The sequence below is a fragment of the Pongo pygmaeus genome, chromosome 14 (genome assembly GCF_028885625.2).
Source record: "Pongo pygmaeus isolate AG05252 chromosome 14, NHGRI_mPonPyg2-v2.0_pri, whole genome shotgun sequence".
In the NCBI taxonomy this organism is placed as follows: Eukaryota; Metazoa; Chordata; class Mammalia; order Primates; family Hominidae; genus Pongo; species Pongo pygmaeus.
This window is the reverse complement of record NC_072387.2, coordinates 80,458,457-80,485,993: the sequence shown is the minus strand read 5'-3', so window position 1 is coordinate 80,485,993 and position 27,537 is coordinate 80,458,457. Positions and strand designations below refer to the sequence as shown.

At 34.0% G+C, this 27,537-nt stretch overlaps 1 long non-coding RNA gene across 1 annotated transcript; it reads right to left on the bottom strand.

Moving 5' to 3' along the window:
• LOC129011155 (uncharacterized) lies at window positions 1-27,537 on the bottom strand. Its single transcript, XR_008493255.1, has 3 exons — window positions 27,487-27,537; window positions 985-1,041; window positions 1-737 (listed from the first exon to the last, which is right to left on the bottom strand). It is a non-coding gene; the product is annotated as an uncharacterized LOC129011155 (long non-coding RNA).

Here is a 27,537-nt window from a genome sequence, read left to right as displayed (position 1 = left end):
TAATAATAGCAACTCTTTAATGCTAATAAAATGTCATTAGAATCAGTATTGGGTGCTTTAATCAAAACTTTTTGTTATATCAGGAAGTCATAAAATATGTAGATAAAACTTGTACATTTTATCTTAATTAAAAAACATAAATGTTAATTCTTTCACCTATATTTGATCCCAGGCCAAGGTATTTTATTTTAGTATAAGTCAGCAGACTAGATTTCCTTGTCATCTTTCTTACATAAAAGGGACCCATAATTCATCACCTCAGATTTCCAGTTTTCATTTATTTCAAGTGGAGCAATAACTTAAGTACACTTGCAGAGAACTACGATTAGAAGATTTACAGTAACTTTCAATTTGTTACAATTAGCTTCTCTATACCTAATTCAAGTGTGATTATTTTAGGGAAGTCAACTTTATTGGGAGGATCCAAAGCACCCAACATAATTACCATAAAAACAAAAAATTCTTCTTTTTGTTTTACTTGTTATTATTGCTATACATAATGTAATGATTAATTAAATTATAGCTTCAGGGACAAATATAGCGAAAATGTTTAACTCATTACTAAACATTAGTAGCAGAACTATGTGCATAAACTATGCAACTGACTAGCTATAAGTGTAATTGTGCCATTAGTATCCATCAGTTTGTTTCACAGAAGGTAGAGAGAATAATAACCAATCAACAAGATGATGGATAGTTAAGAAAGCTTCTAATCTTCAAGAAAATCCAAAGCATATCTGCACATTTAAAAAAATTAAAGGGATTAAATTCATAATCTTCAGAAATGTTTTTCATAATCTCTTCTGATACTTCCCAATTCTTTCGTACATTTGGCTCATTTTTTCTTCCCATGTTGAGTCATATTTTCTTTTCCATTACCCTTTTACCACTCTCAGGTTTTATTTTGAGGTGTATGTGTGTGTTTCTGTGTGTATATGTGTGTGTGTGTGTGTGTGTATCACTTTAGCCACTTTACATTCTTACCTTTTTCTCCATTTTCTCAAGTCTCACCTCTAATTCTTCTTCAGAATCATGAAATATCTGGGGGAAAATGGGAAAAAAGGGCAGTCTAAAATTATTTTCTTGGTAATTAAACTTTTATATCTTACAGATATTTGCCAAATTTATTATTTGCCTGATCCATCAAAGAACTAAGGTAGTAGTCTTTAAGGCTCGTGCGTCCCGATAGAATAAATTAAAGCAACACTGCAGTTTGCTAGTAGAGAATGCCTTATATGATAAGGATCATTCAAATAATATAAAATTAGAGAGTCATGAAATACAACACAAATAAATACATATGAATGAATTACCTGGAAACAAAAAGCCAGCCCAGGAAGTTTTCTTCTTAATATAATTACCTTAGTGCCACCAACTAATGATAAGATCATGAAATATGAGCAAAATATAACTATATTTTTCACTTTTCTCTTAAAAATATATGATTTTTCATTATTCACGATTCTCATCAGACAAAGTAAACAAGAGCAAAATTAATTTAAAAAATGAAAATACGCTATAGTCAAAATTTCAATAGAACTATGCTAGAAAAATATTACCAAAGAAACTTCGAATATTTGGAAAAAATACATATATGTTAGCTTAATTACTACTTACACAAGAGATTGGTTGTAGGTTTTATGTCTACCTAATAATGTCATGATTTAGTGAGAAAAGGATTGAATTGAAATTCTGAAAACTTCAATTATGTGCCTTTTAAAATTTTCATTTTCAGAATAAAATCTGCTTTAAAATATTTAAAAGCTAAAGTAGACAAAAAATTTTTTAAGGAATGATTTATATAGTATTATACATAAGCAGAAATTTAGGTTCAAATTAGAATATGGAAAACAAATGGTTTTAATCATCTATTTTCCTGATAAATAGCAAAGTAGTTTTGCAACATTAGATGTTTTATTCAATATCTTTTAGTTAATGATTAGAAGAAGTTAAGAGGAAGCCTCTCCAGGTCCAGAAATTAGACATTTACAGTATTTATCAGCATACAGTTGTCTTTCTAAGGCTTTTGAAGTACAACCGTACACACCAAGAGACACACACACCTGCAAACACAGACAAAGCTACCAACCGATGTGCCTATGAATGTATGATATTCTACTTTATTCACTATTGGTTTGATCTCTTTAAATAAGTCATGCATTGTTTACAGGGCACTGTATTAGCAAAACTGATTCAATGTGATATTCAGGTTAATTATTTTATTATTCTGGGGTTTTTGACCTGGTTTCTATTTCAGAAGTCATAAACAGTGCAAATTTGGATTAGTGAAACTGTTCTTGCCTATAAATGATTTTCCAGTAGAAATAGCTCAAACAGTAAATCAAAAGCAAAAACTACCCTCAGAGAATTCTCATTCTCTAATATAGACACAACATTAAAGAAAAGAAACCCACCAAAACTTCTTACCAGATTTAATATATTTTCTTGTAGATTTTTTTACCAAGTTTTCCATGTAAATTGTGCTTATTAAGATGTAGATATTTAATTGAAATCTAAATGTAGAAGAATTTGCAATCATAGTTACATCTACCTTACCTTAAGAACAAAATAAATATTGCATAACAATAAAATGAATCCAAAAAATCCTAAAAAAAAAAATGTAAGCAACTGGCCGGGCACGGTGGCTCACGCCTGTAATCCCAGCACTTTGGGAGGCCAAGGCAGGGGGCATCACCTGAGGTCAGGAGTTCAAGACCAGCCTGGCGAACATGGTGAAATCCCGTCTCTACTAAAAATACAAAAATTAGCTGGGCATGATGGCAGGCACCTGAAACCTCAGCTCCTCTGAGGCTGAGGCAAAAGAATCGCTTGAACCTGGGAGGTGGAAGTTGCAGCAAGCTGAGATTGCGCCATTGCACTCCAGCCTGGGTGACAAGAGCAAAACTTGGTCTCAATTAAAAAAAAAAAAAAAGAGTAAGGAACTAATGTTAATAAACAGCTTAGCTAGCTCACACTGCCTACGTCCATGCTACAAAACTGTAGACATAAAGCAAAACTAATATCTGATGTTCTCATGTTCCTTTCAAAGATGGATTATCTTGGTGTATCCCTCAAGAGAATGTACATTTGACTGAAATCACTCAATATCAGTAATTTTAAAAGTACTTTCCCTCTATTCCGAAAACAAAACTATTTATATTAGCTAGAACCTGTGAATATGATTTCTTACATGGCAAAATGTAATTAGGTTTAGAGACCTTGAGGTGAGAAAATTAACCTGATACCTAGGTAGACCAAATCTAATCACATGATTCCTTAAAAGCAGAGAACTGATCCCAGCTGTGTGCAGAGAGATGGCAGCATGAGAAGGATTGGACTTGGACCACATCCAGTTGCTGCTTCTAATATGTATGGGGCTGTGTGCAAGGAATTGAATTGTGCCAACAACCTGAATGAGGGAGGAAATGGATCCCCCACTCTCACCCTGAGTCTTCAGAAAGAAATGCAACCATACCAAAACTTTGGCTTCAGCTGGAGTGAGATTAGTATTGAAATTCCGACCTATAGAAAATACTACAGTTGAGTTATTTTAAGCCACTAGGTTTGTGGTCATTTATTAGGACAGCAAAAGAAAACAAATACAATTCCAAATCATATGTCTGGTTTAGTTGCCATGTCTCTTTAGTCTACTTCATTTGGCAGTTTTTTCAGTCTTCCATTGACTTTCATGACCTTAACACTTTTGAAGATTGTAGACAGATTAGAATGTCCTTCAATATGGGTTTCAGTGTCCATACTGTTAGATTTAGGTTATAAGCATTTGGCAGATTACCACAGAAAGAATACTGCAAGTCTTCTCATTGTATTTTGTCAGATAGAGAATGATTTTGATTCTGTCCATTGCTGATGATATTCACTCTGACCACTTAAATAAGTTATCTGCCAGGATTCTCCAACTGTGAAGTGACTATTTTTCCTTTGGTAATTCTTTAAAGTTTTGGAGGGAGCACTTTGAACTATGTAGTTATCACATTTGTCACCAGACTGTCACCAGACTGTTAATTAATTTATGTATTAAAGTATGGGCTCCTGGTTTCCTCTTTAATTCGAGGGTTACAGTCATTACTTTTATTTAAATGTCTCTATGTCTCTCCAGTGGATATTCTCATGACTGTTTTTGGATTCCCCCTCAGGCTACCTGGCTATGAGGATATTCTGTTCACACCACTGGGTTCCATGACTCCACACCAGGTTACCCCAGATCATGCCTTCCTATGGACATCACTTTCACTACTTCTTGGGCTCTGATGTTTCTCACCAGCCATCCCCACCCCGCACATAGATACCCACCTCACTTTACTGGGCTCTGACTCTTAATTTTCACAATTTTTAAAACTAAGTTAAAACTTCACTTGTTCTTTATGGAACCCAATAACTTAGTGCTGAAAATGTGTCAGTTACTAACTGGTACATGGTTTCAGGATACCATGGGATCAGTTGCAAAACACTATGAATAAAAATTAGATTATTAATCTAATTTAATCAGCGATTAAGGGGAGTTGTTCTTAGTTTTGCTCATATATCCTACAGAGTTAGAGTGAAAATTTTCAAATTATTTAATGTGATACAAACATTACATTCTAGAAAATTTCACAATTGCATTCGGTAGACTTTAGTAAGAAAGTATAGTATGAATGTTTATTCATCTCTTAATTTACTTAAAATGCTAACATACAACACAAAAGAGTCATCAGAGTCAACAAGTTTAAATGAAAAGTATTTTAAATGCTTAGTCGGAAACCCTAGATTCAAATATATACCCTCTAATTTACCATGGGCAAATTAATTACTCTTTTTTTCTCATTTATAAATAAAATAATCTTTGTTTTGTTCCCAGTGGAAAGTTCATGAGCTTTCAAGTCAGATAAGTTTGGGTTTGGATCTCTGTTTTGGCATCAATAGTTATGTGACTTTTGACAAGTTATTTAATTTACCACATCTTCTATTTCATCATCAGTAACATGAAGATAGTAATTGCTACCTTAGCAATCAGTCTGAAGTAGGAATGAGATGGGACAATATGCATAAATACCTAAGCCAGTAGCTGTTCGGTGCTTATAGTGTGTGACAGTAGTATCAACAACTGAACAAAAAAAGAGAGAAATATCAAAAATATTTTGTGAATTTTAAGATGTTATAAATATGTTATTTATTTTATTTTTTAAAATATTTTCCTAACACTTTGCATTTCTCCTTTTAGGCATTATGGGAAATATAATAATTTATTTTCTAGCATTTTTAAGGCCATATGCCCTACTGAAATTTAATGGAAGAACGACATTTGTGCTCAATGTCCTAATATTCACCTATAATATTTCATTGTAGTTATTTGTTTGCATCTGTATCTTCTTTCACTTGAGAGTAAACTCTCCACAGGCAGTGTCTGTCATGAGGTTTAACTTATGAGTAAGTGTCAAATGGATGTGAAATAAAGAAATGAAAAAAATATGTGTTAAGTTCACATATATTGATAGAAACAAACAGCAGTATTGGTTCACATTCAGAACCATCTTTCTAGTTCAGATCTACTGAACACAGAATATTTTAATAAAAGCATAGAACATCTGTATTTTTAAAAATCTGTTTGAATATGAGAAAATGCATGTTATTCTTATAAGAATTTCAAACTAATTTTGAATATGTAAGATATTAGTTTTTCATTTAATAAAACTGGATTCACTTCCATTACTAGAAATAAAAACAAATAGGCCGTGCGCCGTGGCTCATGCCTGTAATCCCAGCACTTTGGGAGGCCGAGGCGGGTGGATCACGAGGTCAGGAGATTGAGACCATCCTGGCTAACACCGTGAAACCCCGTCTCTACTAAAAATACAAAAATTAGCCGGGCGTGGTGGCGGGCACCTATAGTCCCAGCTACTCAGGAGGCTGAGGCGGGAGAATGGCGTGAACCCAGGAGGCGGAGGTTGCAGTGAGCCCAGATGCGCCACTGCACTCCAGCCTGGGCGACAGAGCAAGATTCCGTCTCAAAAAAAATAAATAAAAATAAAAATATAAATAAATAAATAAACAAAATAAAAAATAAAAACAAATAACTAAAATCAATGTGTACTTTTTTTAAGTTGAACAGTTTTTTTTTAGAGACAACATCTCAGGTGTATCACTATTTGTCCAGGCTGGAATCAAACTCATGAGCTCAAATAATCCTCTCATCTCAGCCTCCCGAGTAGCTGGGACTACGGGCATTTACCACTCTGCCTGGTTTATACTTTAAAACCCAAAGTGAATGTCTAGAGATAATTGAGGAACTGTGTCCAGTTCAAAACTATAAGAAAGGAGTAGCTTGAAAAACAAGTTTGTTATTTCCGCTAATCATTTTATTAAATTCCTCAATATTGTTAAAACTGAAAATCCTAATAATTTTATCCCTACTGTTACTGTTAGAAGTGTTTATAGTTTTCTTGCTCTTAAATCTTTCCCTATAAAGTTGTAAAAATATTGAGATTTTACTTTAGTTACTTTATCTGGAAAAAGTAGTACATGTTAAATTTTTGAAAAGGGCATGTAGCATTGGCCCAGAAGGCTAAATAACTTGTTATCCAATATGGTTGAGGAGAGTGAGTGTTGGATATCTAAGTGAATGTTGCAAATTCCAGAAATGGAGCCAGAATGAGAACTTAGGGTCACCAGAGTGAGAGAGAGGTAAATCATTATGTCATACATCATACCCAAACTACAACACTAGAATGATCTTTCAAACATTTCTAGGAATCATTTGGCCAGTGGAGCATTTTTAGATGGACTAACCTAAATACTAGTAATTGCTGAATAGAATATAATACTGGGTTCCTGGAACCTAGTTTTAAAACCCAGTTTATATTTTAATGAAATATATTTTATTTATATTTTAATGTTACCTTATGACAAGGTAACATTTTTTCTTTGATCAAAAAAATTGACATTATAAAATAAACTACTTCTTTCCCATCCATGCTATTATACAAAATTATTTTTAAAAATTCATTTTTGCTATCCTGTCTTCTCTGATACTCCAAACTAGTGGTAAACATTGTCAAATGCATTTTAATGTAACACAATCATTTACAAAGTAAATCTTGTTTTTCAGAGAGATGCATTTATATCTAGAAATAATTCACTCGACATGTGATAAAAGGAATTTAGATAGTTTTAGATTTTTAAACAAGGGCCACTGACATTTAGGGATTTCTATCAAGTGTTCAAGGAAGTCCATTTAGTAATGAGACAAATTCTGAGTACGACACCTGGGAATATCATTTGTAGTCCACAAGGACTTTCGAGTCTGCCTAACAATAATAACAGGTAACACACGTTGGAATTTAATTAAAAGACTGATGAGAAGCAACAAGAGCAAGTGGGAAGATGGAAAAAAGATCCCTTAGTGCTTAAGAGTAAAGAATTGCGGTGTAGCATTTTAGGGATAGTGGTTTGAAGGGTTAGGATGGTCCAGGACAAATTCAAGGCCATCATACCCCTCTGCCTCTGCATCTTTCCAGTAAGACTGGAAAGCGAAGTATCTTACAATTTATGCTCCCTGCTTCTGGTGCTTTTCAGTGATAGCCTGAAAATTATCAAGCTTCCCAAAAACCTAGTACAAGAAATTTCACTTAGTTTTATTGTGATTTGGATCATTATTGCACAGAATATATTATTGAAAGCATACAAATACTTGTAAGTTGTTGTTAGGCAATTGACATTTAAAATGAATACCTTTAAATTAGTTTTCAAGACTACAAGTGTTAATAGTGAGGAGAGAAAATGAGGAGTTTAGGTTTTAAGTGATACTTTTTTTCATCTGTAGTTTTAAGTTTCCCCAGAAAAATCTTCCAGATTCTTTAAAAGGCAAAGTTGTTAATATTGCCTTCCTGGTTAATATTCTTCTATGACTCTTAATTCAACAAGATAAAACCCAAATTCCTCAGCATATAGTCGGCAGGATTCTGCCCACTTTCCTGTTTCTGTTTAGCCATTTCTCACAAACCCTTTGGAAGTCAATCTCAGCAAGCTGCTTATTGCTTTCTTTATGCATTTTATGTGATGTTCTCTCTGCCTCAACTAACCCATTTATTTACTCAGTGAGTGCATACCCATAGGAAAACACCTCAATTCATAGTCCTGCACCTTTGTGAATGCTTACAAGCTCAGGCAGAGTGTGGCGCTTTCTTCTTTGTGGATCCCATGTCTCTAATGACATTCCTGTAATTATGCTTTGGTGTTCATGTCTTCCGTTAGTCTGCAAATGCCTCAAAAAGAGAGATCATGTTCTATACCTCCATGATCCTCTTGTGCCCAGACAGAATAGGTGGTTTGTAAAGCATTGTTGAAAAACGAATGAGTGACATATATGGAAGAGAAATATTACTAAGACGCCAAATAGGTTCAGAACATAGACGAACAAGACGGTGCTAAGAATAACAATTCACTTACTTGACAATTTTCTTAGGGCCAACTAATCTAACTTTCCTTGCAAAACCACCTTCCCCATTCCATGCATAAAGAGTGGAATAAAAATGTTGCCATTACATTCAGTGCACCCTAGTGGCTACAGAGAATCGACAGCACTTAAACATAGGCTTTCACTCTCGTAATACTTTTTCACACCTCGTCTCTACAGCTCAGCCCACTCCTTAACAATTGAAAAACGTTGGGGTGATTTTGTTTCTTTGAATATTTATAAGATCTGCCATTTGTAATTTCTTGAGGTTTTTTATTGCTTATATAAAATGACATCTATAACGCTTTTAATCAACTTCTGTATCTAGCACTCAAATGCTGTTGACATTAAGGTAAACAATATAATTTGCACTAACACTATGGCAACCTCTAAGTTCATGTATACACAACGTGTTATCTTCTGCAAAATTTTATGGAAATTTCTTTTTTTTTTATTTTAACGCAGTAGACAGGTACTTGAACAAAAATGACCTTTTTATATCCTAAGTTCCTCAAATCCTCTACTGTGATTCAGTTTTGCATATTGCACCTGCTGAGTTCCTAATGCAAACTATCACAGTGTGTGGTCCCTGCTACTATAAACATGAATTCTCTCATTGTGATTTCATATCTTCAGCACTGATTATAATGATTCTTTGTCAGCTCAAAGCTGTCAACATTGTTCTCAAAGGACTACAATCTTAGCTAAAAAAAAATACTGGGAGCTAGTCACATGGAATTAAAGGTGGACTAGTGTTCTCAAAAAAAGAAAAGGAAGACAAATGTTTCTCTGCTTTCTCACTGACAAGAAAAGAATGAACTGTATAGTTTTGGTTTTGTCATATCACCTTATTAATGAAACTTAATATTTTTTAATGAAACACTTGGCATCACTTTTATTTTTTCTTATTCTACTACAGCAATATTCTAAATATAAGCCACTGATAGTTATTTTTCTGCTTAATCCTCCTTAACACATTTCCCTTTTCATAAAAAGTGATAAACTACACAAACACTCAACTGCCTGATTACGCAAATACCTCTACTAATTTGCCAAGGTTAGCAGAAATGGTGCGTGTAGTATTTTGTTGGCTATGCATGGATGAAGGGTGCAGAAACAGCACAAGGCTGTATATTTCACACTCCATAAACAAAATGGTGAAACATACACTAGAAAGGTGCCATACTTATCTAATCTAAATTCAGGCAACATCAGTAGCTTTGATCTCTATTAGGTTAAATCACTGTCTCTTCAAGGAATGACCAAATCATTAACCCAACGAACCAGTTGATGAAAATACTCACATATATGAATACTGAGTAAGCAACATTTCTGATACAGTGAGAAATAACTCCACATAGTTGAGCATAATAATAATGACTGGAATAGCTTTAAAGTTTTATCCTTTTTTTCCATTTATTTGTCCATTCATACAAAAAAATGTATTAAACATCTCTGAACTGAGCAAAGTGCTAGGCACTAAAATAACAAAGATAAATAGCAATTTTTAATGCAATTAATCTCATAGTTTAGTGGGAAAAGCTAGCTCTATAGACAAATTAATAATACAGAACACTGTTAGAACTCTTATTAGTAAGGATAATCTCAGTCATAACAAATGACCCCCAAATTGCAGTGGTTTACAAAAACTAATATTGTCCTCATCGTTGGGCTATGATTCTCCTGTATATTATATGCACTATGGAACTCAAGCTAAAAGAAATATTCTCTGTGAAATATTTCTGACTCTTAATATTATTTTTATCTGGAAGGGACACATGCCAATTTCACTTATATTTCACTGGCGAGACCAAATAACATGGCCAAGACTGACATTAATGTGGTAGTAAAGTATTATTCTCCCTCCACAAAGGGCAAGAAAAAAATCGGAAATAACTATTCGGCTCTAATAGTACTATAAAACAGAGGTGGACCAAGCACTTTTGGAAGACACTGGGCAAATCAGTGTTAGTTCTGGAAGAATCTGAGGTGAAGACGACATCACGGAGGAGGTGACAATTAAAGGACAATAAATATACCCTGTCAGTATTATCTTCGCACATTATTAAGGGGTTGGGGGGTGTAATTCTCTACAGAAATTTAGTGGTCTAGAAGTATAAAAGAGAATGGTATGTTTGGAAGGGAGTGGAAAGTTCAGGACCCAAAATACAATATTCTGCAGAGTAGGAGAGGTAGTGACTTCGGGGGAAAAATAAAATGTCTTCAAGACTAGATTATGGGGACTGGACTATATTTTATTAGCTCTGGAGAGTGGGAAATAGCTAAACAAAAAAGGGACGTGGACTGTAACCAGGTCCCTGAGACCTTCTAGGGGAATGGGAAATACTGAGCAGTTAGACTGTTCTCAAGAAGAAGATGAAGGCCTAAAATAGAAAGGAACAGTAAGAATAGGAAAGGGTGACTTGCTGCTTCCTGGGAAGTTTTAATTTCAGATGTATTAGTTGATAATTGGGACCTTAGCTAGTCTATCTTTGATAATAAAATGAAATACAAAGATATAAAGACATTTATTAAGTGACTGCAACTGATTTTAAATGTTATGCTAGTAAAACATTATTATTTAATGTTTTAATAAATTATGTTAAATGTTATGGGAAAATATATATGAAATTTACCATTTTCACCATTTTTAAGTGTATGGTTCGGTGGCATTAGGTATAGTCACATAGTTGTGCTACCAACACCACCATCCATCCGCAGAATATTTTTCATCTTGCAAAACTGAAACTATGTACCCATTACACAGCTATTCATTCCATTCTTCCCCAGTCCCTGGCAATCATTATTCTACTTCCTGTCTCTATGAATTTGACTAGATTAAATACCTCATATGAGTGTTTTAATTGTATTAAAAGAAGGAAAATTATAATTCTATGAAGTATATCTTTTTTGAAAGTACATCACTGATTATCATAAACCAATTCATAAAATTATTATGAAATGTGCTATTTTGTAGACCAATGACTGCACAAGCTCACTAATTCACTGGAAGGATTCATGTAACTAAACATAAAGTTATATACAATAGTTAACAGTTATTGCAGCAAAGCATATAGTGAAAGATTACAGGAAAAAGACACACAATAGGCAAAGGGGAATGGTCACAAACACAGGCTTTCTTTCCTTCACTTTATGGGTATCACATAATAGATGCATCATTTTCTCCACCTGCAAATTGTAGATTATGTGGGAGCAATCTTTACCCAGGAAAGCCCACTTGAGTCTTGGACTCCAACATGGTGCAGACCCCAAACCAGGCATTAGATGCACATCATGAATCTTCATGTTTACTCTGAACATGCTGACAACCTGGTCCATCTTGATGCACTTGGGAAGCATAGATGTACAGAATGCTTGGGATGTATAGAAAGAACATCATCACTCAGTAGCTACAAAAAAAAAATTCAAGTTGTTTTGTTCTCAGAGTTTGCATGTAATCACTTTTACTTATAGGCAAGAATAGAATAAAACAAGATTGCTGCATTAACTTTTTCCATATATATGTGTATGTATATATGTATATATCTTTTATAACAAAATACACAAATATTCAAAGTCTAGCAGGTTTCTTTTTTTTAATTTCATTTAGTCATCTATTTTTTAAACTATGTAGACAAAGACTTTGCAAATCGTTTTTGATAAATGTTGGATCTCTTGAAAAATTTTTTGAGTTCCTGGTATGACGTTCATTGTGCATGTAAGTCATTAGGACTTTGACCACTAGTTACAGAGACAAATTTATCTCATTAATTTATAGTTACTCCAGTCAAAAATATTATTGTATAGTCCAACTTTCTCTTCAGAATGTAGAGAGAGCAAAGGGCACATGAAGGACAATTCTGGGTGCAGAAAGTTGGGTAAGGAGCATTAGCACAATATTCCTTGGAGCCTCAAATTTCAAAATTATGCCACTGAGTCTTCCCTCATTACTATAAATAAAATGCTTCTCTTTGCCTAGCCAGTCTGCCTATGTTAACTTCTCTCTACCATGTTAAGGTGATGTGATGTGAACAAGCAGTTTCAGTGCACTGGCTTATGATTTACTCACAAATACAGATTTTGGGGAGAAATCAAAGTAGAATCACAGACTTTTACTTTGTTTCTTCTTTTTTAGATGACATGGAAGCTTAGTGTCAGACAGACTTGCCCAAGTAAGTGTCATATAATCAAAGGCAAAGGGCGGGACTTCACACTAGCAGTTGGCTGGAGCCAGGTTTACCAGGAAAGATTAGCTCCAGGAGGAGGAGGAGGAACTGTGGCACTGCTGTGCACTGTATTCCAAATAGTGCTCAGAGATCTGAAGAGGCTCGCTGTCAGCCTGTGGAGGAGAGGCACTTACCCTTGGTCTATCAAGTCTTTGAATTACAGCCTTCGTTGGGAAGCAGTAGCTCCACCTCTGTTTTGATGAGGGGTTGGTAGCATTATGAAGTGGCAGAACCTTGGCTCCTGCTCTGGTCCATTAGAACAGCAGTAATGATTTGTTGAGCACCAGGCCTGCTCCTGGAGTGATCAGGAGCTCAGATTCAAAGCATATGAATGCAATTGATATAACCTAGCGGGTGGGTAAACTGGATTCCATCTTGATACCATTCCAGATTGATTTAACAGAACGTCACAGAAGGCCAACATGAAGACCCTAGAGTTACTCCTTATTGCTTACTTCTCAGTCACCCAGTTAATTTGAGAGCTGGATGAAAATTCCTGTCTTATGTCTGTTCATTCAGTCTTTCAAGTAAATATAATATCTGATGAGCCCCAACCATGTACTAGGCAATAGGAATATGACAATGCAGAAAACATTGTCTCTATCCTCAAAAATTTTATGTCAGGTGTTAAATATATATAAGTCACCAGGTGATTTCAATATGGAGTATAATAGGGACTATGATGAAAGAGGGCTACTGTAGCACAAAAAAGAGATACCTACTTCAGTCTTTGAGAATCAAGAAAATTAGAGTGATTTTTAATAGCTGAGGTACAAGTTATTTCTGTTAGAGTATGCTTCTACCTAGTAGCTGTTTTTTACCCTAGAATGTATCACTGTGATTTAGTTTTTGTTTTGTTTTAAAATGTCCATTATGATCCTCAAACATTGTCCAGTTTTTTGCATTTATGGTTAGATTATTTCTCTTGGTAGTGGACCATTCCTAGCTCTCAGGAGAGTAGATCAAGGTTATTTTCCCAGTTTCTAAATTGTTTTTATCACTCACTAGCTTTGGCACCACACTAACATGTTGCCAAAAATTTGTTCATAGTGTCCCTCTATTATCCCTTTATTATCGGTTTGGTTGTTAATAACAACATTTTCTCTTTTATTCTTTTGCTGGTAATGTGTGCCTTGTCTCTTATTTTCTTGATCTAACTTGCTAAAGTTTTGTCAGTTTTGTTTAACATTTCCAAAAAACAAACTTTTGGTTTCATTGATTTCTTTATTGATTCTGTTTTCAGTTTTATTAACTTATGCTCCGATCATTATGCCTATGCTGCTTGCTTTTGCTTGCTTTTTACTTAGTTTGCATTTTTTTCTAGTTTCTTAAAGCAGGAGCTTGGCTATTGATTTGAGGGTTTTTTTTTTTCTGTACTGATACAGGGATTTCAGGATATAAATTTACATCTAGATACTGCTTTAGCTACATCTCATAAGTTTTAAGGTGTATTTTAATTTTTATTCAGTTCAAAATCTTATCTATTTCCTTCGTAATTTATTCTTTGAGCCATTTTTTTAAAATGTTGTTTATTTTCCAAATGTTTAGTATTTTTCAGATTCTTTTTTCTGTTATAGAATTCTAATTTAATTCTGGTCAGAAAACATGTATGATTTCAATATTTTAAAACTTATTCAGACTTACTTTGTGGCTAAACATATGGTCCATCCAGGATAATATTTCATATGCAATTGAAAGAACTTGTATACTGCAGACTTTGGATTAATTGTGTTAAAAATTTTAATTTTTACAATTTATCAATTTAGTTGATAATGTTGTTTAAGTCTTGTGAATTCTTGATGATTTTTAGTTGAGTTTATAAAAGAACTTGAGTAGCTAAGGCAATTCTAAGCAAACAGAACAAAGCTGGAGGCATCACGTTACCCAACTTCAAACTATACTGCAAGGCTACAGTAACCCAAACAGCATGGTACTGGTATGAAAACAAGCACATAGACTAATGAAACAAAATAGAAAACCTGGAAATAAGGCTGCACATCTACGACCATCTTACAAAAACAAGCAATGGAGAAAAGACTCCCTATTCAACAGACGGTGCTGGATTAGCTGGCTAGACACATGCAGAAGATTGCAGCTGAACCCCTTCCTAACACCATACACAAAGTTATCTCAAGATGGAATAAAGACTTAAATGTAAAACTCAAAGTTATAAAAATCCTGGATGACAATCTCGGCAATACCATCCTTAATATAGTAACAGACAAAGATTCCATGATAAAGACATCAAAAGCAATGACAAGTGGAATATAATTAAACTTAAGAGCTTCTGCACAGCAGAAGAAACTATCAACAGAGTAAACAGACAACATACAGAATGGGAGAAGATTTTTGCAAACTATGCATCTGACAAAGATCTAATGTCACCATCTATAAAGAACTTATGCAAATTTATAAGAGAAAAACAACCCCATTAAAAGTGGGCAAAGGATATAAACAAATATTTCTCAAAAGAAGACATACTTCATACAACAATCACATAAAAAAGGCTCAATATCACTGATCATTGGGGAAATGCAAATCAAAACTGCAATGAGATACCATCTCATACTAGTTAGAATGACTGTAATTAAAAAATCAGAAAATAACAGATGCTGGTGAGGTAGAGGAGAAAGGGAACTGTTGGTGGGAGTGTTAATTAGTTCAACCATTGTGGAATGCAGTATGGTGATTCCTCAAAAGCTAAAAGCAGAACTACCATTGGACCTGGTAATCCCATTACTAGGTATATACTCAGAGGCATATAAATTGTTCTACCATATACACACCTACACTTGAATGTTCATTGAAACACTATTTACAATAGCAAAGATATAGAATTAACCTAAATGTCCATCAATGATTGGATAAAGAAAATGTGGTACATATATACCATGGAATACCATGCAGCCATATAAAAGAATGAGATGGTGTCTTTTGTGGGAACATGGATGGAGCTGGAGGCTATTTATCCTTAGCTAACTAACAAAGGAACAGAAAACCAAATACTGAATGTTCTTTCTTATAAGTGGGAGCTAAATGTTAAGAACTAATCAAGATAAAGAATATAACAGATACAGGGGGTCTATTTGAGGATAGAGGGTGGGAGGAGGGAGAGAACCAGCAAAGATAACTATTGGGAAGTGGGCTTCATACAGAGAGATGAAATCATACGTACAACAAACTCCTGATACCTGTGTTTACCTATGTAACAAACCTTCACATGTACCCCCAAACCTAAACTAAAAGTTAACAATTAAAAATAAACGATTGAGAGTTGGGAATATAACTTATTGCAGACGATTGTTGGATTTCCTATTTCAACTTTCAATTCTGCCAGTTTTTGCTTCAACTACTTTGGACTTTGTTGTTAGGTGCATAAACATTTTTTTTCCTCCCCTGGGTTTATCCTTTCATCGTTATGAACACTGGTGGACCCTTTTGTCACTCTTTGTCTCTTTGTCGTAATGTCTCTTTTCTTAAAGTCTCTCATATCTTAATGCAGCCACTCCAGCTCTTCTGTGGTTATTTTTTGACAGATATATGTATATCTTTTGCCATTCTTTTATTTTCAACTTATTTGTGCTTTTGAATCTATGGTATGTCTCTCAAAAACACCATATAGTTGAATCTTGATTTTTTTTAACCCAATTTGATGATCATTACCTTTTTACTTAACTTATATTGTGGAATTTACATGTATCATTTTCATATTTGCTTTCAATTTGTCTTGTGTCTTTGTTGTTCTTCTATGATTACTTTACTGCCTTATATTGAGTTAAATAAATAGTTTTATTTCTCTGTTGATTTTTTTTTTAAGGCAAAGTTTCACTCTGTTGCCCAGGCTGGAGTGCAATGGTGTGATCTCAGTTCACCGCTACCTCCGCCACCCGGGTTCAAGTGATTCTCCTGCCTCAGCCTCCCGAATAGCTGTGATTTTTTTAAATATATAATTTTGACTTTTCTTAGTGGTTGCTCTAGAGATTGCAATAGAATTTTAATTTAATTCTGGTAAAACACCCAACCTTGGCCCCAAGTAGCTCAACTTCTCTCCTCCTTTGGGCTGTGATTGAAATCCCAGGTATTAATGGTTTAGGATAAATATAATTGGAAGCCACTGAAGTGTTTTGAGTAAGGGAGAGCTAAGTTCAGATCTGCACACCCATGTTCATAGGAGATGACATTTATGAAAAGGTCCTTACACACACACACACAAACACACACCACACACACACACACACTTCCTGTTACCTAATAGGTGAATTTCATGCTGCTGGAAGAGCAAGAATTTCTGAATGAAAAAGTATGGTTCTATTCCAGCTGTTATATTGTTAAGTCATATAACATTGTAGAGTTAGTCCTTCTTGTAAAAAGGAGCTTGTGTTCCATAGACACCTGTGGCTCAGTCTTTGATAACCTATATCAGCTTATGCTGCATCTTTGGCTGAAATATAATCATCACAGAGGTTAGTGCCCATATCCCTAGGTACCCAAGCAGCAAGTGCTAACTGCTCTGTTCTGTCAGCCAGATCTTGGCTCTTGCCTCTGAACCCTCTTCTTTTGCCAGCTTTTGTATACAGTGTAGAAACTGACTGAATTAATTTGTTGCCCTGAATGTGGTGGGTTTTAGCCTTACCGGTAAAACATCTTTAAGACAAATTTCCTTTTCCGAAGAAATATCATTTCTTATATGTAAATATTAGTAATTACATTTCAAGGAAAGAACAATTTGTTGGATGGGAATGTGTTGTCAATGAGTCATTACAAAAAATTGTTAATTTCATTCTCAGTGGTAGACATATAATTCCAAAATAACATTTTGTTTTTTTGTTTTGTTTGAGACAGAGTTTTACTCTTTTGCCCAGACTGGAGTGAAGTGGTGTGATCTCAGCTCACTGCCACCTCCGGCCCCCCAGGTTCAAGCGATTCTCCTGCCTCAGCCTCACAGGTAGCTGGGATTACAGGCGCCTGCAACCATGCGCAGCAGCTAATTTTTGTATTTTTAGTGGAGATGGGGTTTCTCCATGTTGGCCAGGCTGATCTCGAACTCCTGACCTCAGGTGATCCACACACTTTGGCCTCCCAAAGTGCTAGGATTCCAGGCATGAGCCAACGCGCCCAGCCTGTTTTTTTTTTTTTTAATAACAAATTTTTCAACAAAATCAGATTGTATATGACAAGTTCTCCATTGTTCTTTTCATAAAGTAACTTGCAGGAACTGACTCAAGAGTCTCTTCATATGAAGAAAAATTGCATGTCAGAGCTAAGGGCAACCAGGACATTGAGGTAGAGGATGAATTACAGTCAGAGGGATCAAGTGATTAACCATTTTTAGATGGACCATAGCACATCTAAAATCCACATAAAAAAGTAGTATTGATATAAAGGATTTATGGGAAATAACAGACAGAAGTCAGGAGGAAAACAAACTCAGGATCCAGACTGTCTCCTTAAATGTGTTATTTCTGCTGACTATCTGAGGCCTAAATATGTATAGGCAGATTCTCCTTTAGGGAGTATTTGGGATTCTGACCTGTTGCATAATTTAGTACATTTAATATGACATATAAAATGGAGTAAAGTTAGACATTTATTGTGCTATGTCCACATCATATTTAGAAATTACAGAGTCCTACTTTTAATAGGACAACATCAGGGATTGTATCTACTAAAGACAGAAAGCCCTTCCCACTATAATCTTTTCCTTAGAGAATTATGAATCATATGACCCATTGGGATGTCTGGAAATGATACATTCCTATATTTTAGTTCTCATTGTGTATACTAAATAGATTTTAGAGAAGAAGTTTAAAAAGAAAGAAAGGAGTTGTAGAGTATTCACTCTAACCATGAAATTAGGGTGATGTGTGGAACAGAAATAAAAGAAAGAGGAGCATAGGAACTGGAATGTAGATTACTCTAATTCCTTCAATAGCAAGAATGCACAAAATGATGCCAACACTGACCTTCTTTATTTTACCCTTCTCCTGCAAATGACAAATACATTAAAGAAGATCTTTGAATCCTGATCAGTAAGACATAAGAACAAAGTAGAAGACATTAGAACATCTGATCATATTAGAGGAGGTGGACTTCCCAGTATTTCTGTGAATTCTTTGTAAATCAGAGGGCTTCACATCTTCTTTCCTGTGCATGGTGTAATTGTCTAGATGTGCCAGGATGAGGGTCACCATTTTACAAGCACAATATATAAACACATAGGGTAGTTAGGGTTTTTAATGTGAAAAATAAATTAACATTATATCACATAATTTATGGGAAATGTACAATATATTTTATTGACTGCCTGTAGAACTTGGAAATATGATTTATATGAATTTGCCATTTCAGCATGATGAATTGATTGTCACACTGAGGATTATGGAATTAGCTGGAAGAACAGATGATTAACCACCACAGCATTTTGGCTAGTGAAGTTTTACCTTCTGATTTTTGAACATTAATAAATCATACTTCAGCATATGGGATTATTTTGGCAATAGAGTCACTTATCAATTTAATCGTTTCAAACTAGAGTAATGTGTAAGTTGCAAATGCTGTAGACATGAAAACCAGTTCCTGAGAACAATTGAGTATTATTCTTATAGTCACATTAATTATAGCTGAAACAAACCTTGAAGAGCTAAGAAAACTTAGCACAACTTATCTACTATTTACTAGAAAAAAAAAGAAATCGATACGGCCATTAATTGCACAAATAGCAATACATACTTTGGCTGCTCTCCAGGAAGTGTACCAACTGAGAGAATTTTTCGTACTGCTGGTTTCATTACACAGATCATAGTCACAGTAAAGCGGGCAATGGACTGCTGTTCAATAAACTAAATTTAATGTTACTCAATTATGATCATCGTGCTTAGATATAATACTAATAGGAATGTCAACCGCTATTACATTTTCAGATTTATGTAAAATAATTCAAATGCTATTTGCTACCCCTCAGATACAAGGTTCATCCGGTTGTTTATGCAGTTGGTTGATATTGATCGTGCACAGCAGGTAGCATAGTAGAGGCCCAATGGCAAGTATATATAACATCCCCTGTGCCAGCAGCTAGGGTGCTATGCCAAGCACCAGGGGCAGCATGCCAAGTCATCAAGCAGATAGTGCACCTCTGCAAAGCTGCCTTGTTTTTTTGTTTTTTTTTTTTTACAATATTTCTTTGAATTGCTCACATGTGCCATGAATAATTCTTGCCAACGTTACCCAGCATGAAACAGAAATGAAAGCAGGAAAATGTCTTTCTTAGAGAATTCTTTGCAAAGCTAAATGAATCCAGAGAAGATATCACTCTGGCATCATTATATGTTGTTATGTGTGGCTGGGGCTGTGTCATTTAGCAAAAAAATGTTACAAAAAACTGTTCAGTGGGCTGAACAGCTCGTACATATGATTTTGTATACCACCTGCAAAAAATATGCCAAACCATATAATCAACCACCTGGCCAAGTAAGTAGGATAGCTAAATACTGCTTTGTTGTTGTACCCACATTTTCAGGAAGTTTGAGAACATAAACAGACACAGGCACAATGAACATGTGTACACGATAAGGCTTGTTAAAGCTTTTCTGTTCAATAAAGCATACAGTGCCTGCTGTTCGGAGTAGTGTTGAACAGATTTGCTTTATTTCTAATGAAGGTGTTTGGGCATTTTCCTGGCACAAATGGAGTGAAATTATGTACTTAAAACAACAGTTTAAAACAACAACACAACAAACCACCACTTCTATTGCACTGCAACAGATTGGAAAAAATGAAAATAGATATAAACTGAAACTCAATAATGAATTAGTGTTGTTACTAAGGATGAATCATTCATTTAGGAGAATCTTGCTTAGTTTTGAACAACCTATGTGTCTAGCAACTTCCACTGAATTCCTTCCTGCCTAAAACATGTGTTTATTATAACAGTCTCCATACCATTGCTCGTGGGGAAAATACTTTACAGGTGGCCTCTTTACTTATTTGGCTATAAGTGAATATGAGAGTAATTTGATTGTAAACTAATCTTTATATCACCAGATTTCCAGTGTCAGCAATGTCAATCTCATTATCTCACCTTTTCACTAGCTCAGCACTGGCTTGCTTTCTGTGGCAATGCACCTTTTAAAATTCTAGTCCCTCATTGACAGATTACTGGAGGAAGAACTAATAACTAGATGAGGGTATTCAATGTGAAACAAAGGGAGTTGCTGCTTACAGACCAAGGTCTCTTGCTCTCATTCTCCCTGTGGCTCTGAGTTTAAGCTCATTAGATTCTCCCTTTTGTCTCTTTTTAATATAGAAAGACTGATTTGGGACTTGTTGACTCCATCCCAACTCCTTAAGAAAAACGTTAGGATTTTGAACATATAGAGAAGTTCTGCTGTGTAGTATTAGTTTTCTACTTAAAAATCTTTTTTATTTTGGGTGATCTGGTGACCTCTTACCCCAATTTTTTTTCCATCTTTCATTTGAGAAGAAGTTTCCCACATGGGAGCTTTTAAAAGTGCATTTGCTTTGTAAGAATATATAGAGGTATTTTGCTAGTCATTTCAAATGTTCATGTTTACTTCTATTTCCTCAAGAAAAAAAGAAAATAGAGGAGAAGAAAAAAAGAACTTTTAAAACCGATTAATATATATACTGTGTATATTAAATGAAAAAACTAGAATAAGGACAACATGATTTTCTTTTAATTCAAAAAGATCTCTAGAACAGAAGAATCTAAGAATAAAATACATTTCTTATAAACATATAATTAAAATATATTACATAATGTTCTTAAAATTAAAAAAAATCAACTTTGACGTTTATGTTTAATGCTTACTATGAGATAAAGAATTTCTCGTCATTATATAACCTCCCATCTTTCCTCCTGTCTACATTTTTTTGGTTTTGTTACGTATATTTTCACTTTATAATTTTTGACTTTTGCTGTATGCTTTGAAATAGTAAGAACATTATCTATTTTTTAAATTTTTGATTGACATTGAGTATATTATGTTTGAATATATTATGACATTGAATATCAATCACTTCAGAGCCCTGTATTACAGTTACACTAACTTGAGAAAAGAAGATAATCCATAAGTCCCTAAACTTTACCAAAGTACACTTTTCTAAACATCCAGGACAACTACTTTTCAAAAATATATTTTCACCTATTTTTCTTCATCCTGAAATCATTCTGTCAGTATTTTTTCTGCCTCATATCAACTTTCTCATATTCCTACTTCCAATTTTTTTTTTGCTTTTCCAAGTTCAAAATTGTTTGCTTGCACAGTTTTCAAAACTTTCAAGACATCGCTACACAGGTTTGCAGAATCTGGTGTTATAAGCACTGTATTTAGGTCAGTCTGATTTCTAACCCTTGTGGGTAGGATGTTTTTGTATATACATTATTTCTTTTATCTTGCTTCAGTAATTTGTGAACAGTCAAATCTTTGAAGACTATGTTCAGGAGATTTTCCAGGGATTTTGTGTTTTCTTTTTTTTTTTTTCTTTTTTTTATTATTATTATTATTATTATTATTATTATACTTTAGGCTCTATGGTACATGTGCGCAATGTGCAGGTAAGTTACATATGTATACATGTGCCATGCTGGTGCGCTGCACCCACCAACTTGTCATCTAGCGTTAGGTATATCTCCCAATGCTATCCCTCCCCCCTCCCCCCACCCCACAACAGTCCCTGAAGTGTGATGTTCCCCTTCCTGTGTCCATGTGTTCTCATTGTTCAATTCCCACCTATGAGTGAGAATATGCAGTGTTTGGTTTTTTGTTCTTGCGATAGTTTACTGAGAATGATGATTTCCAATTTCATCCATGTCCCTACAAAGGACATGAACTCATCATTTTTTATGGCTGCATAGTATTAAAAACCCTAGAAGAAAACCTAGGCATTACCATTCAGGACATAGGCATGGGCAAGGACTTCATGTCGAAAACACCAAAAGCAATGGCAACAAAAGCCAAAATTGACAAATGGGATCTAATTCAACTAAAGAGCTTCTGCACAGCAAAGGAAACTACCATCAGAGTGAACAGGCAACCTACAAAATGGGAGAAAATTTTCGCAACCTACTCATCTGACAAAGGGCTAATATCCAGAATCTACAATGAACTCCAGCAAATTTACAAGAAAAAAACAAACAACCCCATCAAAAAGTGGGCGAAGCACATGAACAGACACTTCTCAAAAGAAGACATTTATGCAGCCAAAAAACACATGAAAAAATGCTCACCATCACTGGCCATCAGAGAAATGCAAATCAAAACCACAATGAGATACCATCTCACACCAGTTAGAATGGCAATCATTCAAAAGTCAGGAAACAACAGGTGCTGGAGAGGATGTGGAGAAATAGGAACATTTTTACACTGTTGGTGGGACTCTAAACTAGTTCAACCCTTGTGGAAGTCAGTGTGGCGATTCCTCAGGGATCTAGAACTAGAAATTCCATTTGACCCAGACATCCCATTACTGGGTGTATACCCAAAGGACTATAAACCATGCTGCTATAAAGACACATGCACACGTATGTTTATTGTGGCATTATTCACAATAGCAAAGACTTGGAACCAACCCAAATGTCCAACAATGATAGACTGGATTAAGAAAATGTGGCACATATACACCATGGATTTTGTGTTTTCTATTTTGTTTGTAGTATTTGTGTTTTCTATCTTCTTTCTGTCACATTCTGGGGTCTGAAGCATAGGCAACTGTTAAACAACTGGAAGTAAATCTCCTTGTTAACTCTTCTGTCTGCTTTCTTTTTTCTTTTTTCTTTGGCTCTTTATATTAGGATATGTTTTCAGTTTATTGTTCACATCAATAGCTGGCCCTTGAAACTTATCTCTTTCTCTTATCTCTTTCTAGCTATATATTGATAATATTGTAAATTTCCAGAAACCCTTTGTTACTCTTGTTATTTTCTTTCCTTAATTCCTTCATTCTTCCATTTCCTCACTTCCTCCCTCCCTTTCTCCTGTCCCCTCTTCTTCTATTGCTTCCTTCCTTTCCTGTTTCCATTCTTCCTCCTTTCTTTCCTTTCAAATATATAGTAGACTATTCTGGTTTTCTTGAAGTAATTACCTATCATATTTCCCTGATGATGTCAAAAGGAGTTTTTTCAGTCTAGATGCAAATATTAATGTAAAATGTTATTTCGTACTTTATTCTGTTACTGAAAAATGTTTAATTATATTTGGAAAATCTTGGGGATCTGAATCTACTTTCTCAATTTGTTTTATTATACGTAAATAAATCAAGTATTTATGATAAAAAGTTAGCATCTGAAATTGAGATAGGGTATAAACGTAAAATCATGCTGGAGTTGGAAGAACAGTAAAAGAAAGGAAAATATATCATTAATAGTTTTATGTTGATTTTATTTTGAAATATTTTAAATATATTAAAAAATGAAATATATATTATATATAATATAATGAAATATATTATATATTATATATAATATAATGAAATATATATTATATATAATATAATGAAATATATATTATATATAATATAATGAAATATATATTATATATAATATAATGAAATATATTATGTATATTATATATAATATATGAAACATATTATATATTATATATAATATATAATAAATGTATTATATATTATATATAATAAATGTATTATATATTATATATAATATATAATAAATGTATTATATATATATTATATATAATATAATATATATTATATATATATAAAATGTATTATATATATTATATATAATATATAATAAATGTATTATATATTATATAATATATATAATAAATGTATTATATATTATATATAATATATAATAAATGTATTATATATAATATATAATATATAATAAATGTATTATATATTATGTATAATATATAATAAATATATAATATATTATTAAAATTAATTTTACCTTCTTCTTTGTGCTTTTTATATGGCTACTAGAAAATTAAAATAAATGTATGATTCTTATTATATTATCTTTTTACCAGACAGCCCTATATATGCCACAATATATACCAATATATACCACATGGCTGGTATTTTTTTTATACATATATATATTATATATACATATTATGTATTATATATAACATATAATACATAATATGTATATATAATGTGTATATATAATATGTATATATATAATATATAATATGTATATATATATCATATCAATAAATTCAATCAATCTGAAACCGTGTTATCTCTATTTTGGTCTAGTGTTCCCAGAAATTACTTTTACCCACAATTTTTATTTTTTTTGCCATATATGTATTAATATTATAATCTTTTTTATGGTGTGTAAATGTTCTGATCCTTTGGGACTCAGCATGCTTAATCTGACCTTGGTAGAGGCCCTGTTAGCACTGACAGGCAGTTGGAGGTGGACATGAGGTAATGCCCCTTCAGAGTCTATAAGCAAAGCATGACTCTGTGGGCAAGTGAGGTTTCATGGGAGTGGGAGTTTGGGAGTCATTTAAATCAAATAAATCATTTCAAATATCGTCATTCTCAGTATCAGTCTCCAACTCTTTCCCAATGAATACTATAATTAGCGAATAAGATACTAGAAGATTTTGTGAATTTTATGTATGTTGTAATTTCTCAACCCAGAGCATCTGGCTCTGAATTTTTTTAGAGTAGTCATAGAAATGTCTTTCTTTCTACCATGGCTTTTTTTTTTTTAATTTAAAAAAAAGACTTAAAGCCTATCATGTTATTGCCACTTTAAACTCACCAGTGTGTGAAACAACCATTCATCCTTATGGTGTTATATTCCTCATTTCCAGTGTGATGGTATGGCAGCATCCATTCAGTCTGCCAAAGAGGGACTGTGAATGATAATTTAAGCAAATCGTTTGCGATCTGCATGTAGAGGTTACTGGTACTCCATTTGAAAATAATTTAATCACTGCCATGGAGATCAACCAGGAATCAGTTCCAGATTCCTATCACCAGAGTGGTGCTGTAAGTTACTGCGTTATGTGAGTTTCATGACAGATAGAATCTACTCTAGATAGTTTAACAAGAAAGAAATTTAAGAGAAGAAATTAAGTCTAACATTGTTGGGTGATATAGTATAATATCCAGAAATGACTGCCAGAGCAATGCTTCAGAACTGCCTACCCATGGGAGCTATAAACTCTACCACTTCTGAAAATGTAAGAATGAAGGAGCTATCATCACAACTTCAATTTTCTAGATTACATTGTCACTGTTGTTACAAAATAAATATCTGTATAGGGTTTTGTGAATCATCTGCAGTATTTCTTCATACTAGTTTCCAAGGACAGGAAACTTAGAACCAGAGAAGTAAATTTGTGAGCAGATGCTGTAGAAATTCAGGAAAAAAGGTACTAATATGAAGAATATTATTATAGATAAAGAGAGGCACAAAATAATAGCAAAAGCATTTATACAAAAAGATATTATAATTCTAAACTTTTGTGTACTTAGTAACATATGATTAAAATATGCAGCACAAAAAGGTATAAACACATAGAGAAATAGACAAATGTACCATCAGAGTGGATGATTTAATATACCTGTCACAGTAATTGATAAATCAAGCAGACAAAAAAAATCTATAAGGGTATAGGCAATTTGAATAACATAATTAACAAGCTTGATTTACATATATAAATATGTATATTCTGAAAAGTAACCATAATATAAATAGTAATAAATATACATTTTTCTGAAAAGAAATAATAATAATATTTTTTTGTTCAAGCACATATGGATATTAAGCTTTAAGCATGCTTGCCTTTTACTCCACAGGGAGACATTACATCTATCTTCCAAGGCTGTTTACTATGCAAAAATCCTTTAAAAGATAATCCTGGACAAAGGGTAGTCATTGCCTCACTTGCATGACATAAAGACCTATGGAGAATTGTCTACTAATAATGGCGTGACTGAAAGATGGCATTTTTGAGATTACTCACTAAATATCTTAAATACATATAATCGAATGTGTCTTATGTTGTCTTTGAACTCTTAAAACACTTGCCACAAATAGTTTTACAATTTTGTTGTGGTAAAGTAGTACACAGGTGCACTAAATTCTCTTTAACCTTTGAGGGTTTACTGGATAGTATCATTTGTTTAGAATTCTCCTTTTGCTTTTGTCTTGCTATGGTTTATAGTGGGAGTAGTATAATTCCCTGCCTCATTGGCACTGGGCTTGGACATATAATTTACTTTGGCCAATGAAAGATGAATTAGCTTCACACATGCTTCTGTGGACTTGCCTGGTTTAGCTTACACTCTAGGTGCCCTGCTCTGTGCCGTGAAAAAGAAAAATACCTTAGATAGTGATCACTTCTTCAGCTTAGACCTTGTTTTAGTCCATTTAGTGTGGTAATAACAGACTACCTAAAACTGGATAATATATTTAAAAAGTTTATTTGGCTTATAATTCTGGTGGCTGGAAAGTTCAAGACCAGACAGCTGCATCTGGTGAGGTCCTCTGGCTGTTCCAGTTCATGGCAGAAAGCACAAGAGGAGCTCTTCGCATGTGCAAAGAGATCACATGGACAGAGGGAAAGGTGGGGAAGTGTCAAGCACTTTTTCATAACCAGCTCTACCAGAAACGAAGTGTGAAAGCTCTCTCACCCCCAGGGAGGACATATTCATGAGGGTTCTACCCACCTGACCCAAACACCGCCCACCAGCCCCACCTCCCAACATTAACACATTGGAGATTAAGTTCCCAGATGAGGTTCAGAGGGCACAAACATCCAAACCACAGCAGTCCTAAAATGAAACATAAGCAGAACTGACCTGAGCCCATTCAGGCTGAAACACAGGTGCTGCAGCCACTCCAGAGATCTG